This window comes from Puccinia triticina, chromosome 16A (assembly GCF_026914185.1).
Source record: "Puccinia triticina chromosome 16A, complete sequence".
Classification (NCBI taxonomy): Eukaryota; Fungi; Basidiomycota; class Pucciniomycetes; order Pucciniales; family Pucciniaceae; genus Puccinia; species Puccinia triticina.
Window position 1 is genome coordinate 2,723,519 of NC_070573.1, and position 24,399 is coordinate 2,747,917.

Consider the following 24,399-nt stretch of genomic DNA (forward strand, 5'->3'; position numbering starts at 1 on the left):
AGTGCAATTCGTTTGACGGATCAGCGGCTTCATCCGGAAAAATATCTCACTATGTAAAAGGGAAAATTTCTATTCCCATGATTTCCGGTTCTTTTCTTTTGTCTCGTGTAAAATTACATTTAACTAAATTGGCTTCAGCTGATATTATACTAGGAAATTCGTGGCTAAAGGATTCTGGTACTTTTGTGGGCGGGTCCAACGGTGATATTGTAATGTATGAGTGTATACAAGAAATTTGTCAAAGTTCAAGCAATGAATCGAATGAGCTTATCTCAAGATTTTCAGATGTTTTTGTGTCTGAGTCTTTAGCCAAATTGCCTCCGCACCGGGGTCAGTTTAATTGTATGGTGAACCTGAAGCCAGGAGCGATTCCTCCATTCGGGAAGATGTATAATTTGAGCAAGGAAGAGAGAGAAGAATTGAAGACGTATGTAGATGAAAACCTGGCTAAAGGTTTCATACGTGTTTCTTCGTCTTCAGCGGCGGCACCTATATTCTATGTTAAGGTACCGGGGAAGGCTAATCAACCTTGTGTAGATTATCGAGTTCTTAACAGTCTGACGGTTCGGGACTCTTACCCATTACCGGTGATCGCTCACTTGCTTAATAACTTACAGGGATGCAAGTTTTTGTCTAAAATCGACCTTAAATCGGCATTCAATTTGTTGCGCGTGGCTGAGGGACACGAGTGGAAAACGGCGTTCCAGACCGCTTGGGGATTATACGAGTATCAAGTTATGCCTTTTGGCTTAGCTAATTCTCCGGCGACTTTCCAGCGATTTATTCAACATGTTCTTCGAGAGTTTTTGGATGTATGTTGCTTTGTTTACATTGATGACATACTGATTTACTCACGCTCTCATGAACAACATTGTGTGGATTTGTCTAACATTTTACAGAAGCTACGAGAATTTTCTTTAAAGGCGTCTTTGAGCAAGTGTGAGTGTTTTTGCTCTAAGGTGACGTTTTTGGGGTTTGACATTACGGATACTGGTCTTAGGATGAATGAGTCAAAGCTGAAGATGATTAGTGATTGGCCTTTTCCGGTCACAGTGCGAGGCCTTCGTAAATTTTTGGGGTTTACAAATTTTTACAGGCGATTTATTCCGCACTTCTCGACAGTGGCTGGTCCTTTGACTACCTTAACGCAAGAGAAGTACAGTGATGCTACTTGTTTAGATTCTACAATTGCTTTGCAGGCATTTGAGCGATTAAAGCAATTGTTTGTTGACAAGCCGTTACTTTTACATTTTGACTTCGAGCGAGATAGGATAGTTCATGTCAATTCGTTGGGTTATGCTATTGCTGCGGTTCTCAGTCAGCCTAACGCACAGGGAGATCTTTTGCCGGTTAGCTATTTCTCGCGGAAACTTTCGGAACAAGAACGGTCATGGAAAATTTTTGACCTTGAATTATTGGCCATTGTCTCAGCCTGTGAGGAATGGAGAGCGTGGTTGATGGGTACCGTAAACCCTGTTAAGATGTTTTCGGATCATTCTAACTTGCTTTATTTCAAGACGGCTAAATACTTGTCTCCTAAGCAAGCCCGGTGGGCTTTGTTTTTAGACAATTTTAATATGCTTATTTATCATGTAAGTGGATTGAAAAACCCAGCAGATGGCCCGAGTCGTAGAGAAGATTATTATGATGGGAGGCGGTTGAGTTCTGACGTTGATTTAATTGTAAAAAGAATGGTTGATTGCAGTGCAATTGATGATTCTACTTCGAAGACGAGTGCTGAACCTTTCTCTTCACATGACTTATTTTTTCAAAGGCCTTCTCGGGAGGTGTTGGCCTTCTTCAACAACAAATATACCGCTGAAGACAAGCTGACGCCTGGAATTCGGTTGGCTGATACTTTTTATTGGCACCAGGGGAGGATATTTGTTCCGGCAGCGTTGCGAGGAAGACTGGTGGCCCTTTATCACGACTCACCCACTGTGGGACACCCAGGTATTGCGCGAACGTTAGCAACCTTAACCCGCACCTTTTCATGGCCGGGCGTGAGGAGTTTTGTGATAAAATATGTAAAGGGATGTGACTCATGTCAGCGGGTTAAAGCTCAAAGACGAGCGCCGGATGGGAAGCTGGTTTCTATAGTAGCAAACTCCAAACCTTGGAGTGTCATAGGTATGGACATGATTGTAAAGTTACCTTCTTCGGGTGGTTTTGATTCTATTTTGGTCGTAGTGGACTTGTTGAGTAAGCTAACGCACTTTATTCCTTGTAAGGAATCTTCTTCGTCAGGGGTGTTGGCGGCGCTTTTCAGGAAGCATATTTTTAGGTATCACGGTTTGCCGGATAAAATAGTATTGGACAGGGGAAGCACTTTTGTTAGTGACTTTTGGAAGGCGCTTATGAAATCTCTTAATATTGGTTTGGCGCTGTCTACGGCTTATCACCCTCAGACGGATGGTCAGACGGAGCGTATGAACCAAGTTTTGGAAGATTATCTCCGGCACTTTTGTTCCTACTACCAGGACAACTGGGATAAATGCTTGGAGATGGCGGAATTTTCCCTTAATAACGCTGATTCGGCAAGTCTACAAATTTCTCCTTTTTTCTTTACGTTTGGTTTTCACCCGAGGTTTAACATTATAACCGAGAATACTGGTTGGAAGGAGTTGGATGAGTTTCTCATTGATTTACAGGTGACTCAAGAAACCGCGATTGAGTGTTTGCGTCAAGCAAGAATAAAACAAGCCAATTATTATAATCAAGGAAGGCGAAACGCTCCGGATTACAAGGAAGGTGATCGGGTATTACTCTTACGGAAGTTTATTCAGTCACGACGGATTAATTCAAAGTTAGATTATAGGTACATTGGTCCTTTTCGGGTAGTGAAGATGATCGGTTTGAACGCGGTAAAGTTGGATTTATCAAATGATTACCCAAAGTTACACCCTGTCTTCAACGTTTCTTTGTTGACGCGTTATATTGATCCTAATGATATACAGGGGCGGTCTGCCAACTTAGGAATAAAAGAAAAGTATTATGCTGACAAGGAGATTGTCGACTGGACTCGGATTAGGGCGGTTTTATATGTCCGCACCGTAAAGAAGGGTAAGTATGATTATTTGATTTCATGGCAATCTTCGACTCCTGGAGAGGACACGTGGGTTTCACAGAATCATATACCGGTTTCGGCTAACAAATATTTGGAGCAATTTAGGAAGACGGCGGAATTGAAGGAAAAGAAAGGTAATAAGAAAGGTAAGACTGTCAAGTAATTAGACTATTTGGGATATAGTAGGCAAGGCTAATTTTGTAACGGATGCCGTGAAGTTTTATGGCTTTCTGGGCATTATTATACTAACTTATGGCTTAAGATTTGTCTAATTCGGTAGTTTCAATTGAGCATCGGAGTTCCTGTTAGATTGGAATGATGTAATGCGATCGTCATAGCTATGACGTGTTCATTTTATGACGTCACTCGAATTGTGATTTCTCTTTGAGTTATCTTTGTCTCCTTCTCAAATCTTGTTGCTCTCTTTTCTCTCTTTCCCATCGCGATATTCTTTGTCAAATAAAGTTCTTCAAAAGTGTTACATACTATAAATCCGAGAAAATCATTCTCAATACAAACAAAAGCTTTATTATCATTCTTAAGTTGATTGAACATCCCGATAAACTTAAAAGATCGACTTACTATTCAAGCACCGGCGAGTTGTCCTCTTGGATAAACTTCATAGCCAATATATAGCTAACTGAATAGTAGGCCGGGCCTCACAGTATTGGTTCGCCAATACAAGGCCAATGTATTGTATTGCTATGTATTGGATAAACATTACAATACAGATACATTGGCCATTACTGTAATGTATCGTATTGGTTTCACCGTTGTGTTGGAATCTCGGCGTCTGGAGAGGGGATATTGGAGGCCGATGGCCTGGCGGCGGCCTCGTTGAGCTCAATGAACCACGTAAGGCCAGCCCAAAAATGCTCCGCGTGAGTATTGTCTTCTTCCTCTGGAGGGGGATAAGGTCGGGCGGGCTCGTCCTCCTTATAGTATCGCGCCGATTAATATTTAGGATGTGTGGAAGGGAGCGAACATGATGTCGCCGGTTCTTCGTCCCGGTCGCCAGAGGACACACCTTGCAGTAATTCAGCCAGCGGGGTTGATGTCGGTAATAACAGAGAGCACCAGAACTTACGAACTATCTCGATATCGAAAACCGTGATCTCGGCGTGATGGAATATCGTTGATGTGGTGGATCCGCTGGCCGGCTGCAAGGAATATAGCCGCGTTCTCTGGGAGCACTCGGGCGGGCGGGCGGGATTTTGGCCTACTTCCATTGAAAGTCATCTATGTTGTCGCCAACGGTGTCTGGCTCTATGGACGTTTTGTGCAGCGTCGACAATATTGTGGCATTTATTGGTGCCAATGGGTGCCTGAGACATCGGTGTCTGAGTGCGAGAGACACGAGTGGAGTAGCCCGGTCGGCCTCCGCATGTGGGTACTGGCCGGCTAGACGGCATACCATCGTGCTCCCCCACAGCTCCACGGCGCCGAAACGGCGACATAGGCAGGTGAGCAACTTTGGAGCGCCACCGGGACCGTAGCATCCCTCGGCGCCATGATTATGGTGCGACAGGACTACAGGTTGGCTGATAACCCCTTTGGCCGCCTGCCTGCCTGACCATAATCTTGGGTGGCATCACCCTGGCGTCCTGTACATACCGTCCACCTGGCGCACGTACGGCAGCGTACGGCCCATATTAAGGTGGGCACACGTGCTTTTTCCAATTCGGCGGGCTGTGTAATTGTATTCATCAGTAGGGAATCAGAAATTTCAACTCTCAAGCTGGCCCAACTTCGCTAGGAACTATTCATCGAACTCCCAAATCTCTACTTGGATCGCAAACCAACGTGCCACGATGTTCTCTCGGTTGATTGCAATTGCATACTTCGCTGGCCTCTTCTCTCTTGGTGAGTCGACGCGGATGTTTTACTGTTTGCTGCTATCCGGTTCCATCAATTTTCTAATCGACCGTCCTTCACTCAAGTTTCAAGCGTCTCGCTATCAAAACTTCCCGGCAGAACTGTGTGAGTCAAGTCACGCATCTGAATGAGTGCGAGAAACCAGTTTGACCATTGCATCTCTTTCACTAATTCTAGGTTTCCTCGATCGACCTCCACGAAAGACATGGGAAAAACGTAGGGTACACTTCACCCTTAAATTACTTTCGTAATGGTGAGGAGCACAATCATAAAATGCAAGACACTGACATATGATTCAACCCTATGTTAAAGCCCGGTTCGGCAAGCTTTATGGTTTATGGGCGGATCAAGTCCAGAGCCTTTCAACGATTATTATTATAACGGACCGCTGAATGGAGCCAAAAAGCCGCCCAAAGGATCCAAACGAAAAGGTGGTCCACGAATGCACCTTTGACCCCTCAAGACTGCTTATCTTGACACCTTAACGTCAACTGGCCATCCCCAGCATTTCAGTTCGAAAAAATTCCACCATTACTCCTGACCATGAGCCAGCATATCTTCATTGAACAATACATATGTTCTTAAATTTCGCATTACAACTCTGCCCGGGCTCGAACAGAAATGTATGTATAAAATACGAATTCTTGGACTTGACCTTGCTGGCGGAAATGAGATCGTGTTCGTTCGATAGTAGGTGGCCGGACTGCAAGGGGAGGTCACCAGAGTCAGTGAAGCGCTCCAATTTGCTACAGAAACCGCTGCGCTTGTGAGAGCGATTCCCGCCTTTGTCTCAGAGGCGCAAGCGCAGTGGATCCGCGTTGCGCGTGCGTTAAAAAGGCAGCATTCCTCCCGAACTTAGAGCATCCACCACCGTCTACACGGCGGACGCACTTTGAGGGTTTTTCGCCGAAAAACCTTCGAAGTGAGGGTTTTCACTTGGAGGACCTCCGAAGTCGCGGTCCTTCGGATGATCTTTGAAGAAAATCCGAAGATTTTCCGAAGGTGGGGCAAAAACTTCGAATGACATTTGAAGGTGACAGAAATATCCGTCCGACCACCGGGTTGGACCGGATAAAACCTTATTTTCTGACATCTCACTCTACTCCAAAGTCCATTGGGAGGAAGGACCCTCCCCTCCCAATATTCTTTGGAGGACCTCCGGAGGACCTTTGAATGCCGGTGACTTCAATGGATCTTTGGAGGCGGAGCCCTCCCCTCCGATTATTCTTCGGAGGACCTTTGAATGCCGGTGACTTCAATGGATCTTTGGAGGCGGAGCCCTCCCCTCCGATTATTCTTTGGAGGACCTCCGGAGGACCTTTGAATGCCGGTGACTTCAATGGATCCTCGGAGGCGGAGCCCTCCCCTCCGATTATTTTTTGGAGGACCTTTGAATGTCAACCCGTTCAATGGAGGCGAGTGGTGCCAACATGCATGGCAAAGGGCATTGCTCACCTGGACAGTCTCCTCAACATCCCCCACCAGCTCCTCTCCGCCAACAAAGCCACCGATGTCGTCTCAGCAGGAGGGCACCCACCCAACGGTAAGCGGGTAGTTTTTTCTTCCCTCCTTGCTGACAAGAAAGAACACACATTGACCACACGATTTGACCCAATAGGCTCGCAAGGAGTCCTGCGACGGGTTGCAGCCTATCAGCCCCCAACAAGACAATGTGGTGTCGCAAGAAGACGACCCCAACCCCCCCCCCCCCCCGGCGAACTGCGAAACGCAAGTCGTTCTTGGAGACGTTTGTCAAACAGACAAACCAGTTCTTCTCCGGTGACTTTGGTGACCACAACAATCAAGACCAAAACGCCCACTCACCAAAGGAGGAGCGGTTGTCACAGGTCGATCAACTAGCTTTGTCCGGTTTGTCGGCTCATTTGACTCAATCTCCCCCAACACCAAAGCGAGTGAAGACCGACAGTCAACCCAAACCTGCGACCCCAACCCCTCCAACCTCACCACGTGACCTTTCAATGGACCAGTATCTCAAATTGTGCCACATCAAGGCCGGGGACAAGGTGACTTGAGCTGCGATTGAGAATCATTTGCTCTACCACTGGTCTATCTTCAAGACCACTTCTGTCAAGACCCTCTGCGACCTCGGGATCCGCTACGGGCCTGCGGTTTTTCTCACAGACGGCGTCCCCGAGGCCATGAAACGACTCAACCAGACCTGACGTTTTCCCTCCCGCACCCGCCACCTCCCCCACTCCTCACTTGTTTGTTTAAAATGCCATGTTACCCCTACCCCTGTGACCCACCCCCTCCACCTCCCCCACTCCTCACTTGTTTGTTTAAAATGCCCTGTTACCCCTACCCCTGTGACCCACCCCCTGCAATTCCTCTTTGGTCCCATAAGCTCATGCCCCTACCAATCCTGCTTCCCTCTGAAGAATACTTATCCAAATTACCTCTGAAGAAAAATAAAGAAGTCAACCAAAAAAACTAAGTTCAGCAGACTTGCTTGCACAACAATGATGGAGAGAAATTCCCAAGCTAGCTTCATAAATAATGATTGACATAAAACATGCTACACCCATTAATGAAATGTATGTGGCAAACAGCGACATCCTTTGGATGAAATGGTTGGGGTCCCTTTTATGAAATGGATGGGGTGAAAAATTCAGGAGCAACAAGGTATAAATTGTGCTACATAGTAGAGGAACATCCATTCAAATAAACAAAGACATTTTAATCACTGAGATCATCAGGCTCATTTTCTCCGCGCCACTTCTGGAGTCTCTCATGCAATGCGTTCATCATGAGTGATTCAGGAATGTATTGTGGTTGCAAAGAATATTCATGGCGGTGGATCTGACCCTCATGATGTGCAAAGGAATTCAGCAGATAATTGTTATAGTTTGTGTGTTGGATGTGATGACACACAGATGTCCCCTCCTGTCGCTTGTTGACTGGCACTGCACCTTCAAACACATTGCAGCCTCCATCAAAGCATTTATGCTGTACATTGAGACAACACTTGACCATCTGTTTGTAATTGTCAGGAATCAGCTTTCTCTTGAACTTCTTGATTATTTTCAGTGGATCCTCATGTGTTTTTTATATCAGAGCAGAGATGGCATCAGGTACCTGCTGTCTGATTTTACTGATTTTAATGAATCTGCTTCCAAGTACTTGTGAGTAACTAAAATCAATATGTAACAGCTTCAGTCCATGAAGTACCACTAAAACACTCAGCTAGCCGGATAGGCCAGAACAAGTAAGATTAAAGAAGTCAAATAATGTTGTATAGGTACCTGCCAACAGGTATACCTGTTGACAGGTACCTGTGCGCAGGTATTTGGCATCTGTACTTTTATGTGTGCCTTCCTAGACATTTAGCTGAGTGTCTTCCTCAAGTCCAAATTGTACTTCATGAGATGAAAGTGTTACCTATTGATGTTCTTTAATCACAAGCACTTGGAAGCAGTTTTATCAAAATCAGACAACAGGTACCTGCTGCCATCTCTATATCAGAGGGACTTACAGGGACAGGTACAATGGTTGATGTGGAACTTTTGGCCAGTGTCCACATTCATGTATGATGATTTATCTGCCCACGTGTGCATTCCACTCGACGCAAATAGAATTGATTCCCTGGAGTGACCTCCCAAACTGATTGAACACACACTATCACATGGCTATTTTGGGAACCTTGCTCCTATTAGCCACATAAAATGGATAGTGTTGTCATTACTGGTTATCAGTGGTAGTATTTTATGAGTGTTTTGCATCTTTGCTCACCAAATAAAACATTCCCTTGTAAATGGTTACCTTTGAATTAAGTTTGATTGAAGAAACTTGCCTGATTCTACTGTTTGGGAAGTTTAACCTCAGTGCGGATGGGATTTGCTCTTCATCATACAGATTCACTTTGGGATTGTGTAAGTAGGGGTATGAAATTAGAGATGGCCCCTGTGAACCCGGGTACCTGTTCGGATGCGGGTACCCGCACGCTTTTTTGCCAAAAGTTCGACACCCGCACCCGCACCCGCACCGCCTGGGGCAGTCAGAGCGGGTACCTGCAGGTACCCGCGCGGGTACCGGCGGGTACCTGCCCCTCAAAATCGACCGGAAGGAATATTCCTTCCAGTCGAAGAGGTTGCAAAACCTCCTTGACTGGAAGGAATCCTTCCGCTCGAAGAGGTTTTGTAACCTCTTCAACTGGAGGGCCTTCGAAGAGGTTAAAAAACCTCTTCGACTGGAAAGGCCTTCCAGTCAAAGAGGTTCTGTAACCCCTTTGACCGGAAGGATTCCTTCCAGTCGAAGAGGTTTAGTTGAAGAGGTGAGGTTTAACCTCTTCGACTGGAAGGAATCCTTCCGGTCGAAGTGGTTTTGTAACCTCTTCAACCGGAAGGCCTTTCCAGTCGAAGAGGTTTTGTAACCTCTTCAACTGGAAGGCCTTCCTTCCAGTCGAAGAGGTTACAGAACCACTTCGACCGGAAGGAATCCTTCCGGTCAAAGGGGTTACAGAACCTCTTCGACCGGAAGGAAGACTTCCCCAGTCCTTCCGGTCGTCGTGGCAGCCGCCACCTGCCCAAACAAGAGCGGGTACCCGCTAGAATACCCGGGTACCCGCTCGATTTCTCTCAGAAATCCAGCATCCGCACCCGAACACGCACACGCTGGCGGGTACCCGCCAACCATGGGCGGGTACCCGCCAGCGGATAGCAGGTACCCGCGACGGGTTTGTCGGGGCCATCTCTATATGAAATCATGGGGTTCACTGATTTTGAGTTGTAACCAAAAGAGCGTTGAATATGTTCATTCTGTGCAAATATGTTTGTAATTTCCAATGATGCTTGGAAGTATTCTCCTGTTTGACAATCATAAATATAGGCACCAGAGAATAAGAGCCTCTCTACATGATAATTGCTGAATGTGAGAGCCAGATCATGACTGGTAGCTTTTCTGTTGGAATGAATAGACGCAGTGCGGACTATGCCATTGTAACTCTCAAATTTCTCTGTGGCAAACAGAATTGGTAGTCCAAATCGCCTGATTGATTGAGGGAGGTGTAGCAGCATGTGAATCTTTGGTTTATTTGACCATCTGCCTGACATTTTAGATGTGTGATACATAAACTGCCAAATAACAGCTGTCAGTTCTTGTAAATACTCTTCCATATCTTGGATGGTGGTCTGAAACATTATACTTGCTATGTAGCACATTGAGAACCATAGATCCTTCATGTCTTCTGTCATATATGGGAAAAAGACAAATGAGGCCACCTGCAATATTATTCAAAAATCTTTCCCAATGAAGGATGCATGGTGAGCCATCATGTAAGTGGCCTGAAGAGGTGGGAAATTGAGTGCATCAGTATTGAATGATTGTAATCTGGCTTCCACTTCTTTGAGGTGCCTCTTGCTTAGCTGATTTTTCATGAAGTCCGCCAAAAGGTATTTCACACAACCAAGTAGGACTACATGTAGTATTTCCACTGGTGTGTAATTACAACCATCAAAGGAGGCAAGTTCTAGGTATGAATTGAATATTCGTGGTTGTGCATTTGTTGCAAGTTCATTGATTCTTATCCTTTCATGTACCTTCTGTGTGTGCAATTCAATCAATCTATGGTTGATTTGGTCTTTCAACCCATACTGTGCAGTTTTGGTTAGGAATTCATTCTTGGTATTTGTATAATATGTTTCCCAAAGATCATGAGATCAAGATCTAGTTTCATGCCACTGTCTGGAAACTGGTAATTCTGGGAGGCCAAAGAAAGATCGTAGAAATTCCAATGTGCACCTCTGGCTTTTGGATTGCACACTCAGATGGCACATTCTGCAAGGATTATTTGCTTGGCCAGGATTGGGTGTGCTGGTAATTTCAGCTGCCATTGGTGAGTCCGCCAGGAATGCCAGAGGGACAATCATATACATCACCTCCTGTTTCATACCGGCGTCATATGCAATGCCACCTGCATTTGACAATGTGCTATGTGCATTTGATATAATTTCAGATTCAGATGTCCTTCCTGAAAAGCCTTCAACATTTCAACATATATTGGACTTACTTTATTTCTGCTACAATTGGCTCCCCAATTTCCAAGGCTGATGCAACATTAGAGGTGGCAACAAAATGATAATTATACTCCATATTGGTCATTCCTGGAGGCAGTCCACCTAATTTGAAGTAGTATGAAACATGCTTGTTCCATCGTTTGGACTGGTTACCTGAGGTGTCATCCAAATATAGGGTGATGGGAACATGGCGGATGACCCTGTGGTCAGCCCTATCTCTCCATTCATTGGGAACTGGGATTGGTTTGGAATAAGTTGGCATTCCATGTTCTGTCATTAGATACAGATTCAAATGAGGTGATTAGTGAACATGAACAACCATGTGAAGCATGATATGTGAAAGGCAGCTTACCCCATATCACATTGCCACACTTGGACATCAACAATTCTCCATCAATATGAAAGATCTCCTGGTAAGTCTTTTTGAATATTCTGACAGGTATCTCCTGTAAATCTTGGTCATGATACCCAATGTCTGGCCGTATGTAGCAATGGAATTTTCCTTCTTCATCTGGATCAGTGAATTTGGGCCTAATACACTTTGCGTATAAATCATTTTCTACCTCAGTGACCTTCTGGTAGAAAAATATTGGCACCAAGATGTAACTATCTGGTGATCCAATCAAAGTGATGGGCTCAAAAATATAGTAGTGTTGGCTGCCTACTGCAGCCATCTGCACACGGTGTTGTTGGGGGAGGTGTTCACGCCATTTTGCACTTTGGTACAATGCTCTGATTTTCTTACCATTGGTGTCATGTGGGTAGAATTGTAAATGTGTGAGCCTGAGTCTCTTTAGTGACAGCAGGACACAAGATAGAAGGGGGATAATAATTGGATTTCTTTGGATAAAGAAAATACAATTAATAGAGAGAGAGAGAAAGAGAAAGAGAAACAGAGCAGAGTCAGGATAAGAAGATATTCAAGGTTATTATGGTGGGAATGCACGTCCACAGGCAAAGCTACCTCTTCAGAAGAGTGCTGCCAAGCTGTGCTAGAAAGTGCTACAGCCTCCTCACACCAAAGAAACGTGGAGGGATCCTGACAGATATGAGGGACAGCCCTGTGACCAAGAATGAGGCAAAGGCCAGTGATTATGAAGGGACAGCCCTTTGGTCAATTAAGAGGCAAAGGCCAATGATTATGAAGGGACAGCCCTGTGATCAAAGAAGACAAAGACCAGCAAAAAAGAACAGATCAAGCAAGACACAGACTTGTACCTCTGAGATAAACAAGGTTCAGTGAAAGAGGTTACTTACTGTCAATATCCTAGGTGCCTGTGACGGTAGGTATACTGGGAGTGTAATAATCTCTTTGGTGGTGATCCTGGGGTTATCTGGGGTGTGGTTCTGGTGTGTTGAAGTCTGTAGATCCGCCTCAGGCAAGGGGGATCCTGACTACAAAAATTTTCACAGTTTGCTTATGTAATTTACATATGTACATGTGGTTTGGCGCGCCTGGTAGTGCTGACACGTCACAACTGCGCATGCGCGCCACAACTCAATAACTCAGGGAAGGAGCATAGTTACAAAGAATTGGTAAGTTGTAACTAGGGTTAAAATTGCATGAGGAAACAGAATATGAAGTCTAAATAAGTTTATCTGTTGAGATGAAAAAGATATGAAGTAATTCATATGTAAAAGGTAGAAAAAGGCAGCCTTTAGGTCAGCTGAGTTGACTCTAAGGCTGAAATTCCCTACCACCAAAAGGGTTGGATTTCTGTAAGAAATTAAACCACAGGGGTAGACCTTTTCTCACTCCTGAATTTCCTGAGAAGGATAGCAGAGTCTGGAATGTCTTTCTCAAGGAGCCATTCATCATGATCAGCACTCATGCCTTTGTATCTAGCCAAGTACATCATAACATCTCTGTTCTCCACTCTTAATCTTTTCTCTCTGAGAATCTTTTGTATTACTTTACTCTGAGGGGTCTTTTCCATGGGGGGAATGACAACTTTGACCTTCTGTCTTAGGGGGAACTTATCTGGATTGGGATCTTTCCATGGTTTCACTAGGCTGACTGGGAATGTAGGATGTTTCCTGCTGAACTCTTCAGTCAGTATTACTTCTACAGCATTCTTTCCATGTAAAGCTTTCACCAGGAATGGTCCAGCAAAGGAATCTCTCATCTTCTTGGGGCCAGATAAGTTATTGAAGTTTGCTGTTGATATCAGGACTTTGTCACCTACTTTGAAGGATGGTTCTTTATGGGTCTTGTCCCATCTCTCTTTGTTGTAAGAGGTAGCTTTTTTTATGCATTGCTCAGCATGTTTCCTTGCTTTCTCAAAGATCTTTCCATAGGCAAGGGCAGTAGGATGAATGTCTACAGAGTCTTGCTTCAAGAACTTTCTGGTAAGGTTTGGGATCCAGCCTTTCTCCAGGATTGCAGGAGGTTTTCCAGTGGTTGAGTGTATACTGGTGCAGTAAGCTAGCTCAAGAATTGGTAGGAGTGAGACCCAGTCATGAGTGTATCCATCATTGTCTTTGAATTCTAGTCCATAGGCACAAAATCTCCTGATCATATCCTCAAGTGTTTGTATCATCCTTTCAGCTAGACCATCAGTCTGGGGGTGGTAAGAAGTAGAAAAGGAGAGTTTTTTTCCTAGCATACTATGCAAGCCAGTCCAGAATTCAGATGTGAATTTGGGATCTCTGTCAGATATGATGATTCTTGGGATGCCAGTTCTAGGCATCACTCTGTTCCAAAACAGTATGGCAGTGTCCATTGTAGAGTCATCCTTGAAGCAGGGCACAAATATTGGAGTCTTGGAGTATCTGTCTACTATTACCAGACAAGCATTGAAACTAGCAGCTCCTCCAGGGGATAAGGAAGTTACCCAATCCATTTTGATCACATCCCATGGTTTAGAAGGTTCTTCAATCTTCATGAGCAGTCCAAATCTCTTGCCTGTGGCTTTGTTTGCTTTCTGGAATCTATCACAAGAAGAGCAGTATTCACCAGTGTCTTGTCTCCAATTAGCCCACCAGGCAGTATCAGCTACTTTCTCCAAAGTCCTGTCTTCAGAAAAATGGCCAGAGTAGACACTGTCATGGCATTCATGCAAGATGGTGTTAATGCTGTCTTTGTCAGCTAGAACTAGCACAGAATTGTGTTTTTCTCTGAAGTAGATGAGGCCATCAAATAGTGAGAATCTTCCTTCATCATATAACTTTCTCCAAGGTTCCTGTAGAGAGTTTTTCAGTTGGGAATCCTTGGCATCTTTCAGCAAAAGCTCAGACAAGATAGTAGTGTTCTTATCTTGTTGGTAACCTTCTCTTACAGAGTCAAAGAATTCATTCTTGAAGGTAGATACATGTATACCCATGATGGGGAATCTATCATCATCTTTGTCTTCTGGGTCATAAGCAGGGTTACTTGGATCATTTGGCAAAGCCCATCTACTGAGTCCATCAGCATTCTTGTGAATATTCCCATCTCTGTGGATTATGGTCATATTGCCTCTGTATTCTTGAATAGCTATCTGCCACCTGAGCATGTGTCTGTTGGGAGTCTTCATGTTCAGTAGTGATCTCAAAGCTGTGCAATCTGTTACAACATGAAATACACTGCCATCCAAGTAATAATGGAGTTTTTCTAGGGCCCAAACCAAGCATAAGCATTCAAGTTGGCTGGCACCATATCTTGTTTCACTGTCCTTCAGTTGGCTGGATATGAAAAAAATAGGTCCCTCTTTTCTTACTCCATCAATGACTTGGACTTGATGTAAAGCAGCACCTAAACCAGTCATACTAGCATCTACATATAGTGTGAAAGGATGGGCCCAGTCAGGAAACAGTAGCAATGGAGCTGTGGTCAGTTTCTCTCTTAACAAGTTGTAGGCTACTATCCTATGATGAGTCATCTCATATATGACATCAATCCTTGTAAGCTCAGTTAGAGGTTTTGCTATCTCTGCAAACTTCTCAATGTGCTGTCTGTAGTAACCAGCAAAACCAAGAAAGGATTGCATTTCTTTCCTACTACTAGGCACAGGCTTTTGGAGGACAGCAGCTACTTTGTTCTGGTCTATTCCTATGGCAATTCCAGAGACAAGATGGCCTAGAGCTTTGATCTGATCAAATCCAAAGTTACACTTCTTCAGGGAGATCTTCATGTTCATATTGATGACAACTTTCAGTATCCTGTCTATCCTATTAAGGTGTTCATCCCAAGTGTTGGACATAATGATGATATCATCAATGTAGATAATGACCCACTTCTCATCAATTTCTTTTCTGAACTCAATATCCATCATTCTCTGGAAATGAGAGGGGGCATTCTTGATCCCAAAGGGCATTCTCAGGTATTCATAGATTCCCTTATGCATAATAATCCTGAGTAGGTGTCTGGAATCTTCTGCAATGACATTCTGGTGAAAACCTTTGAGTACATCCATACTAGTCAGATACTTAGCTTTGGCTAGGTTGTTCAGAGTCTCACTAATCTTGGGAATGGGATATCTGTCTGAAGCAGTATAGGAGTTCAAAGCTCTGAAGTCTCCTACCATTCTGGACTTTCCATTATGCCAGGCAATGATTACAGGAGTAGTGATCTCAACTACTTCATTATGGCCAACTTTCCTCAGAACATTCAGGTTTACTAGCTCTTCAATATGTTGCTCAAGAGCTTCTCTGCTTTTGGGGCTGGCAGGGTAAGGAGGTCTTCTGAGGAGAGGAGGATATGGTCTCTCAGTTGTCAGCTTGAGATGAACTTCATGACCCTTAATGGCACCAAGGGGCTGGTTGGTGTTAGAGAAAGCAAGGTTGTTATTGTAGAGGACTTCAAACAACTTTTCCTTTTGCTCAATGGTTAGCTTATCACTGAACTTAGCTTCACACAGTTCTTCTGCAATAAATTGTTGCAGTTGGGGATTAGATATCTTTACAGCAGAGATTTCATTTGAAGGACTCATCTTTTCCAGATGATGGGATTTAAAACTGAATTTCTTCCTCTTATTCTCATTCCCAATGGTGAAGAATCTCTCTTTACTGTTTGTGATATCAAAACCATACAGAGACATGTAATCATTTCCAAGTATGAGGTAGTTGATTCTGGCATTTTTCATCACCACAAATTCTGCTAGAATTCTTACTGAACCTTTAGTGCCGCCCAAGGGGAAGTCGTCCTTATGAGTGTTCCGTTTTCCAGTCCCTCCCAAATCAGCACATCAAGTGCCGTGTTTTTGGCCTGCAACAGTGGGATTATGCGGCTGGCCTGCGGCAGTGCACCCGGGACAAGATCCACCCAAAAGTCGTACTTCCTTCGGGGGGGTAGCTTCTGGGCTCCGGAATTTTGGAACATGTCAAGGTATTGGTGGTACCGTTGTGGAACTAGCTTGCTGGCAGACAGTTCTGGGTCACTCTTCTTTGCCTCTGCGGCCAGTTTTGCGGATGTAGACCAAGAAACCTTAGCGGCGTTGACGGATAGCCGTACTCCTGCGCTTTTCAGAAGGGGTAACCGCTTGCCAGATGCTCCTAACCAATATCAACAATGGGCCTATACTATACTCTACGATAACCAGGCCTTTCTGTTATAGTATAGGTCTGGTTGTACCAACCTATACTAATAACTGTACTAGTATTGGCCATTGGTCCACGTGGCCTGTATATTATTCTGTTTTTTTTTCTGAAACAAAAAATACAGGTATAGTAACTTTTTTTGCCCCTGGTTACCGCAAAAATGCACTTAACCAGGTGTAAACATAAGGCAATGAAATGTGGGCTCCTGATGATTGTGCAGGCAAACCATTCCACTTACCTGGTCCCTGTGGTAATAGCACAGGCTTATTTAGGAACACTGGGTAGCTCTTGTTCTATGCGGCTGCAGATGTGTGTGGCTCCAGATGTGGTGGTTTGTTCCCTTCAACTATTTCACAATTGGTCAGCAGCCTTATGTGGCTTTGTGAGGATTTTTCCCTCTCAGGGGACTTTGCTGAGGCCGCAAAGGATTTGGTGCTCTGATCCCCAAGCCCAATAAATAGATAAATTTTCATCTCTACAAAGTAGTGGTACTGGCCACATCTGGCCAGTAGAGTATTGAGATTTTTTAGGTTTCTTCCTTCATTTGGATATAGTATTCTCCAAAAAGAAAAAATACTCATGTAATTGGATATAGTATTAAAAATCCATTACTGAAAATGGAAATAACAGTACTGTTATTGGACCAAAAAAAATACAATAACAATACTATACCAATATCTGTATAGTAAAGGCCCATTGTTGCCAATATGACGGAGAAGAGGGGGTTGTGGACTCACATTGCAGGGGTGTTATCTCACACAATGTGTGCACCCCCTCGTCATATACATAACCTCTTTGCCCGGGGACTGACTAAGTTCGACTCCCAAGTCCCTCTTTGGAGGCTCGCGCTTCGCGCGAGAGGCGCCAGCCCGCCAACTCACTGACTTAAGTTTGAGCGCCCCCAGGACCATAGCCATTCCCAGGTGCCAGCCTAGCTTAACACAAGTCCCTCGCTTCGGAGCCCTGGTAAAGCCTGGGCTAGCGCAAAGCACCCCTTGCGCTAGGGTGCCAGCATGACTGGTGCGTCAGGTTGGCGGTCATCGCTGATGACCCTTGATGACCTCTGCCCGTACATACATAATACTGGGTGGCATCACGCTGGCGTTGTGTACCGCCCACCTGGTGCATGAATGGCCGATGCGCCAGGTGGGGCCACGTGCCTTTCACAATTCGCCGGGGTCTCTATTCATCCTTGTCCATCAGTGCAAAGTAGAAATTCCAACCTTCTGCTAACCCAACTTCGCTAGGAACTGTTTATTGAACTCGCAAGTCTCAAATAAAATCAAGAACCAACGTGCCACAATGTTCTCTCAGTTGATAATAATTGTGTACTTGAATGTCCTCTTCTCTCTTGGTGAGTCGACGTTTACGGCTGGCTGCTATTTAGTTCCACTGATTTTAATTTCTAATTGACCATCCTTCACTCAAGTTTCAAGCGTCTCGTTATCAAACGTTTGCAGCAGACCTTTGTAAGTCAATTTGCGTATTTTGAGGAGTGTGAGGAACCAGTTTGACCATTGCATCTCCTTCACTCATCCTATGTTTCCTCAATTGACCTCCACAAAAGAAGTAGGCAAAAGGTAGGTTATACTTCAATCTTAATTAAAAATTGGAAGTAGAATCATAAAACGCAAGACACTGACGTATTATTCAACCTCATTTTCAAGCCCTGTTGGGCAAAAGTTATGGATCATGGGCGGATCAAGTCCAGAGCCTTTCAACAATACATATAACAGGCCGATCAATGGACTCAAAAAGCCGCCCAAAGGATCCAAAAAGAAGCACACAGGATCCAAAAAGACACTCCATGAATCCACAAAAAGAACTGATTCATCTTGAATTCATCATTGACCCCCCCGCCCTTGAAACTGCTTATGTTCACATTGTAAAATCAGTTAGCCGTCTATAGAATTTCAAGCTGAAATATGCCACCATTAGCACTGTTCACGTAAGCTAAACATCAGCAAGATTGAAATAAAGTTTATCCCATTGTGCCAGCCAATTCGGCTGGGAAAGTATGCTGATGTATATCTCTCACATGGTCATAGATTTCTTACGTGAACAGTGCTATTATTTCTGACCATGAGCCAGCCAATCTTGATTAACTAGTATGTTTCTAAGTTTTGAATTAATACTCTGGCCAAAATCAAGTAGAAAATATGAACATGCATGTCTACAAATACAGATTTGTGGACTTGACCTTAGCTGGCAAACGTGAGATAGAGTTTTTTAGGGGGACATAGATTTTTACAAAGTGCCTTTTACAGGGTGCAAGGCCCTGTAAAAGTTGCACAGCGTAAAATTATCAAAACATGGGGGTTATGTGTAGTTTCAAAAAGTGCCGGCCCCATTTTGCACCTTGCAAAGGGATGCCCTGCAAAAAACACTTTGCATTATGCTACCCTCATTGTTTCAACTACAGTATTACACTACCAAGTTTACGGTGCGGCCAGGTGTACTGTTTAAATCTCTAAATTGGAGGTCCCACGTGGAATTTTACTATCATACAGCCAAAATAATCAATAACAGGGCTTGCAAAAATACAGCTTCTGCGGCTTTCCATTCAAAAATACAAGCACAGATGGAACTGTGTGCATGTGTGTATCAAGCAGATGAGGACGTGGTCGGAGCCGACCATATGTAACAGCCCAATTGATCCACCCCAATATAAGCGCTTGTCCCCTCTTCCGTGGCTCATTTCCCCCTATCCCGGACCACAAACCTGTCCGGCTAGTCCAATGTCCACCTCTCCCTCAATAGACCATGACCCACCCGGGTCCAACCCATCAGATGAAGTTCTCTCGAATAACCCATCCGATCTAGTCCTCTCAAATCCGTTGAGTGTAGTTACCAAGTGGGAGTTGCCACTTGATTTTGCAAGCTTCCGGACGTTCATAGATCATGGATGTACCTTGGACCGTGAAAACTACCCAATCTACCCAAATGGCGCCACCACGTTTGTCAAGGAGGCCAATCAGATAATCGTAAATTTTGGATCCGTTGGATTTACAAAAACCACCGGAGTGGAGAAGCGAGCCAAAGGCATCTGGAAAGTCCAGAGGGTCTATTGCCTTGGGGCCCTGGTTTGTGATATGGACACTTGTCAGTGGGTCGGCTCACCCCCAACTGCCAGAGGTGCCATCCAGGAGTACATTGATAGGTGAGTTTTTTGAGTTTTATCGGTCACTCTGCTGTTGATTCCCCAAAAAAATTAAAATCATCATGCTCTTTTTCATCTTTAGGGAGCCGCAGTGCCCAGGAGCCGCCGGCCAATGCCCAGGAAAAGTCATCTGGGTTTCTTGCAACGAGACAGCAACACGATTTGATTTTCATGTCCCGTCCGGGTGGGCATTACTCCGACATCGAGGTGTGCATGATCATCCATGGCCTGAATCCAAAAAACCCGGCCCCCTCTCACGTGCGGATCGTCAAGAACCCAACCAAGGGTGCTTTGAAATTAAAGGTATGGCTTTATTTTTTGGTCTTCCACACATAGATTCAGATCATCCATCCTGAATTTTGTTATTGCCAGATGGGTCAATCCGAAAGCCTTGATGATCCCCTCACCAGTGTCACAGATATCCACAGCTTGCTGGTGAATGCCGATCGTTTGAGATACTACCGTCGCCTCATGCTTTGTGAGCTCAACATTGTTCCTGACAAGTTAGGAGCTGGTGTTGGCGATAAATTTATGATGGACATGTTCCAATGGAACAAGTAAGTCACATCACATCTGTTCCTGCTGTTTCAATTAAATTCTTCCCCCTGTTGATTTATCATTCTCTGTTAGGCGCGGTCTGCTGGTGACCTCATCGGGATTTCAGACCGAGTCTGAACATTTCACCTTCCAAACTAAGTGGATGGCCAACCGGCTGATGGCCCAAGACCAAAACAACGAGGTCTACCAGGGAGGCCTTATATCCGATGTGACATTTTGCTTTTTTGAGAATGACTATCTCCTTACAACATCAATGTTTTGCAAGCAAACGGCAAGGTGGATTTGGGGCCTCAGCACAAACTATTACAAGCTCCACTTCACAGCGCTGTTGAGACAGATTGTTCGGCCAGACCTGACACCTGCCAAGCGGGACTTGATGGTTCGCCAAGTTGTTGATTTCTCGCTTGCACAATTGGAAGGCTTCAAAGCGGCGTACATGGACGTCTTCGCATGTACAGACCCTACTCGAGCAGCTAAGATGATCAAGGGTTGCACCAGCACTTTCGTGCCCAGGTGACAAGGGTCAGGCGCAATCGCTCAATCCTTGCAGCCGATCAAGATGTAAGTTTTAATTGACCTTTCATCATGTTCTCCTTAGCTTCAAGAGATCTGACAAGCTTGTTTCAGGCTGACTTCCAAAAGAAGTGCATGGCCTTGCTTGATCCGATTGAAGAAGGTGGACCTACACATGAGGAAAAGATTGACGAAATACGCCGCCTTTTCCCCAAAACCAAACGTTGGCTTGACTGGTGGACAATGTCCGATGTCCAAGCCATGCTTTTTCCGTCTCGTTGGCCTATGCTAGATGATCATCCTGATGGCGACGACGGACTTCCTGATACAACCAATGCCATCGAAAGCATGCATCGGGTCTATTACATGATTAGGTGAGTCTTTTTGGCCTGCTATGTTGCGCCAAGCTTGATGCTGATTCTTATGATATCTTCAGCTCGGGCAAGAAATGCCTAATGGTAGGCATGGTTGAGCTCTTTAGTTAAATCAACATCTTAGAGGAAGAATTTAATGCTGTCATGTGTGGCATCTTGGTCGAGTATGGATCTCAGACTAAAATGCAAGTCAACATTTCGCATTTGATGGGGTGGGCCAAACCCACCAAGCGCAAATTTATCAATGATGGTCGACCCCCCGACACCACTGCTGCTCTTTTGGACAGACCAGATCCATCAACCAAGAAAAAGAATCTTGGCCGACCAAAAAACTCTCCAAACGTTGACCGAAGCGAGTGGTCAACCTACCAATTGTATGCGGCCTCCTCTGAGGAACACTTACGAAACTGTTGTTGGATGGCCACAGCCATGGAGTCCTTGTTTGCACTGTACAACCCCCTCTGGCTTCGCAACAGCAAGGGGAAAGGGGCGACCCTCTTTTATCATCTTGTTCTCCACTTTGGTTCCCAAACGACCTTCAACATCACCAAGATTGGCCGCATAAAAACAGTCTTGACCAACGGACAGTCAAAATTGTTCAAGATCTGCAACAAACAGCACCAAGCCAACTTTCGGCCTGGCGCGTTTGCTTTGTGTGACTTCTTCTTGGAGCTCCTATTGGACCCCAAGTTCAATCCAACCAAGGCTTTGAACGGACTTTTCGAGCTTGTTGAGCACCGGAAGTTTGTGTGTAACTCGGCCAAGCCATGCCTGGACGAACAAGTCCGATCGGTGACAACCGTCAAAATAGAACGGAAGATGTTTCAGGAGAACAACGTTGCCGAATCCGATTTACAGGGACTGATCGATGTTTGGACAACTACTGGGCTTTCCAAATCACCCGGACTGGTGTATTGGTGCAAATCTGTCTTGGCTTCAAAAAACAAGAAGCCCAAATCAAGGGGCAGACCCCCAAAGGTCAAGAAGGACGATCTCACGAACAAAGTCAAGGTGCTCTCTCAAACCACGAGAGATACAAATCACTCGGTCCAGTATGTTTGGGAGAACTCTTGGCTAGCCTTCAAAGAAGAACTGCCTCCTCAACATATATACTTTTTTGCCAAAGTCACCTCAATCACAGATCCAATTGAGCAGCAACAATACATGCGTTCAATGGATTGGCCATACCAACTAAAGGTTTCCGGCGAGAAATACACTCTCTTCTCTCGCGGCTTCTGGAACGGACACCACTCCTGGTGCAAGGTGGTCCGGAGCGGTCGTGGCAGCACCACCGGTGTATGGTTACACGATGATCAGCAAAACGAAGGTATTGCTCGACTCGTGAACACTGATGCCTCGTCCATTGGGGGCTGTCATCCATTTACAAGTTGGCTCTTTTACTCCCGTCGCTGGACTGCTTCAGAGGAGAAATATGTACAGGATTCAATCAGCAAGATAAGCGCTGACCACCCAGATGCCAATGGCAACACCCCCTTTGTGAACTTGGGCAATCTGATCAATCCACAAGTTAATTCCAGCCCGGTTAGTCGCAAACAGGAAAGACCTTTCAAGGATGACAAGTACATTGTGGATAACTTTGAAGATTTGGAAGCTAGCAAGCCTGATGACAACTCGGACGACGATTCCAGCAAGACCAAATCCAAATCGGGTGAAGAAGACAATGCTATACCTGACTTGAGCGATGAAGAGACTTCTGTGGTGTCAAATACAACCAAACCCCTCGCCAAGAAAACGATCAAGTTGAAACTGAAGCTCCCTGCACACCCTGCGCAAGAATCTCCGCAGAAACGAGTCGCCGATCCAGCCAAACAGCCCAAATCACCCAACTCCAACTCTCCCCCTTTGGAACAAGCCGATCAACCTGAATCGTCTGCCAATGAAGTCAAGGCAATCCAAAGAAGGAGTAAGAGGTCCTCTAGGAAGTAATTCCTTGATCTTTCCTCTTTTTTATTGCTTGGTTTCTTTTTTCTTAGTGTTTTGTAAGTAGTCAAGCACCTTGTGAATTTCATTGGGCAGCCTGTAAATTTACTTTTGCAACGCCCAAAATGATTTTTTACAACCTAAATTTTGCTCGGTAGTCCTCACCACTTGTTAAAATCGAGTTTGGAGGTCAAAACTTGAGATTTGCAGGGTGTTCAGTTTACAAAGTGCCACCCTGCAAAAGCGGGGCTTGTAGAAGTCTGCATAGGTAATCTCATTGTTACTTTTATGGGGCACTTTTTACATGGCCTCCCTTTGCAAGGTGACAAATCAGGCCACCCCACTGTAAAACTACACATAGCCCCCCCAAATGTACACTTTTACAGGGCCCTTGCTTTACAGGGCCTTGTACCCCGTAAAAAGGACTTTGTAAAAATCATCTGCCCTGGTTTTTTAGTAGGTGGTAGGACTGCAAGGGGATGTAACCACGATTTTAACAAAGCCTCTCTGAGGAGGCGCGAAGCGTGTCTAAAAGCTCTAATGTCACATCATTGGCCCTACAGACTCGAGTTTTTCTTGTAAAGAATGGTACATTCTTTTGCAAAAATGATTTAAAAACTGTGGTTTGGGGTTTAAAAAAACTGAGTAGACAGACTTGTAAGTTGTAGCCTGCTATCTCAGCTTTGATTACCTTTTTTTTTATAGCTTACTGCCCCTTATAATTACCAGCCCAATCCACCTACTGTGGACTGGTTCTGAAGGGGTCTGCCAGGCATTAGGGGGTTTCAAAGTTGAAATCAAGGTTGTGCAGGACCTTGTGCAGGTCCAATTTCCAGGAAAAAATTTGACTACCAAAAATAGCAATCTGGGGGCTCTAGTTTGAACACCCCCAAAGTGCAAAAACCTCCTGATCTTGCATCAGGAGTTTCCAACCTGGAGAATCTTAGGCAGAAACATTTTTTCCATAACAAGTTACCTCCCGGAGTCTGGGCCGGTCCTTCAGTGTGCACATACAACTCAATGACCAGTATGTACTGGTAATTGAGTGGGTACAGATAGCACTCAATAATCATTCAATGAAAGGTCTGTACTGGTCATTGAGTGTTGTGAGTACCCACTTGATGACCAGGACAAACCTGACCAGCCTGCCATTGAGTGACACAACCTACAGACAACCAGCCATCCAGTTTTGTGAGTACCACCCACTAAATGGCCTGTACATACCTGACCAGCCATTGAGTGTTGTGTCACTGGATGGACAGTACAAAACCAACCAGCCATTGAGTGTTGTGTCACTTGATGTCTGGTACAGACCCAAACAGCCATTGAGTATTGTGTCACTTGATGGCTGGTGTTAGAATT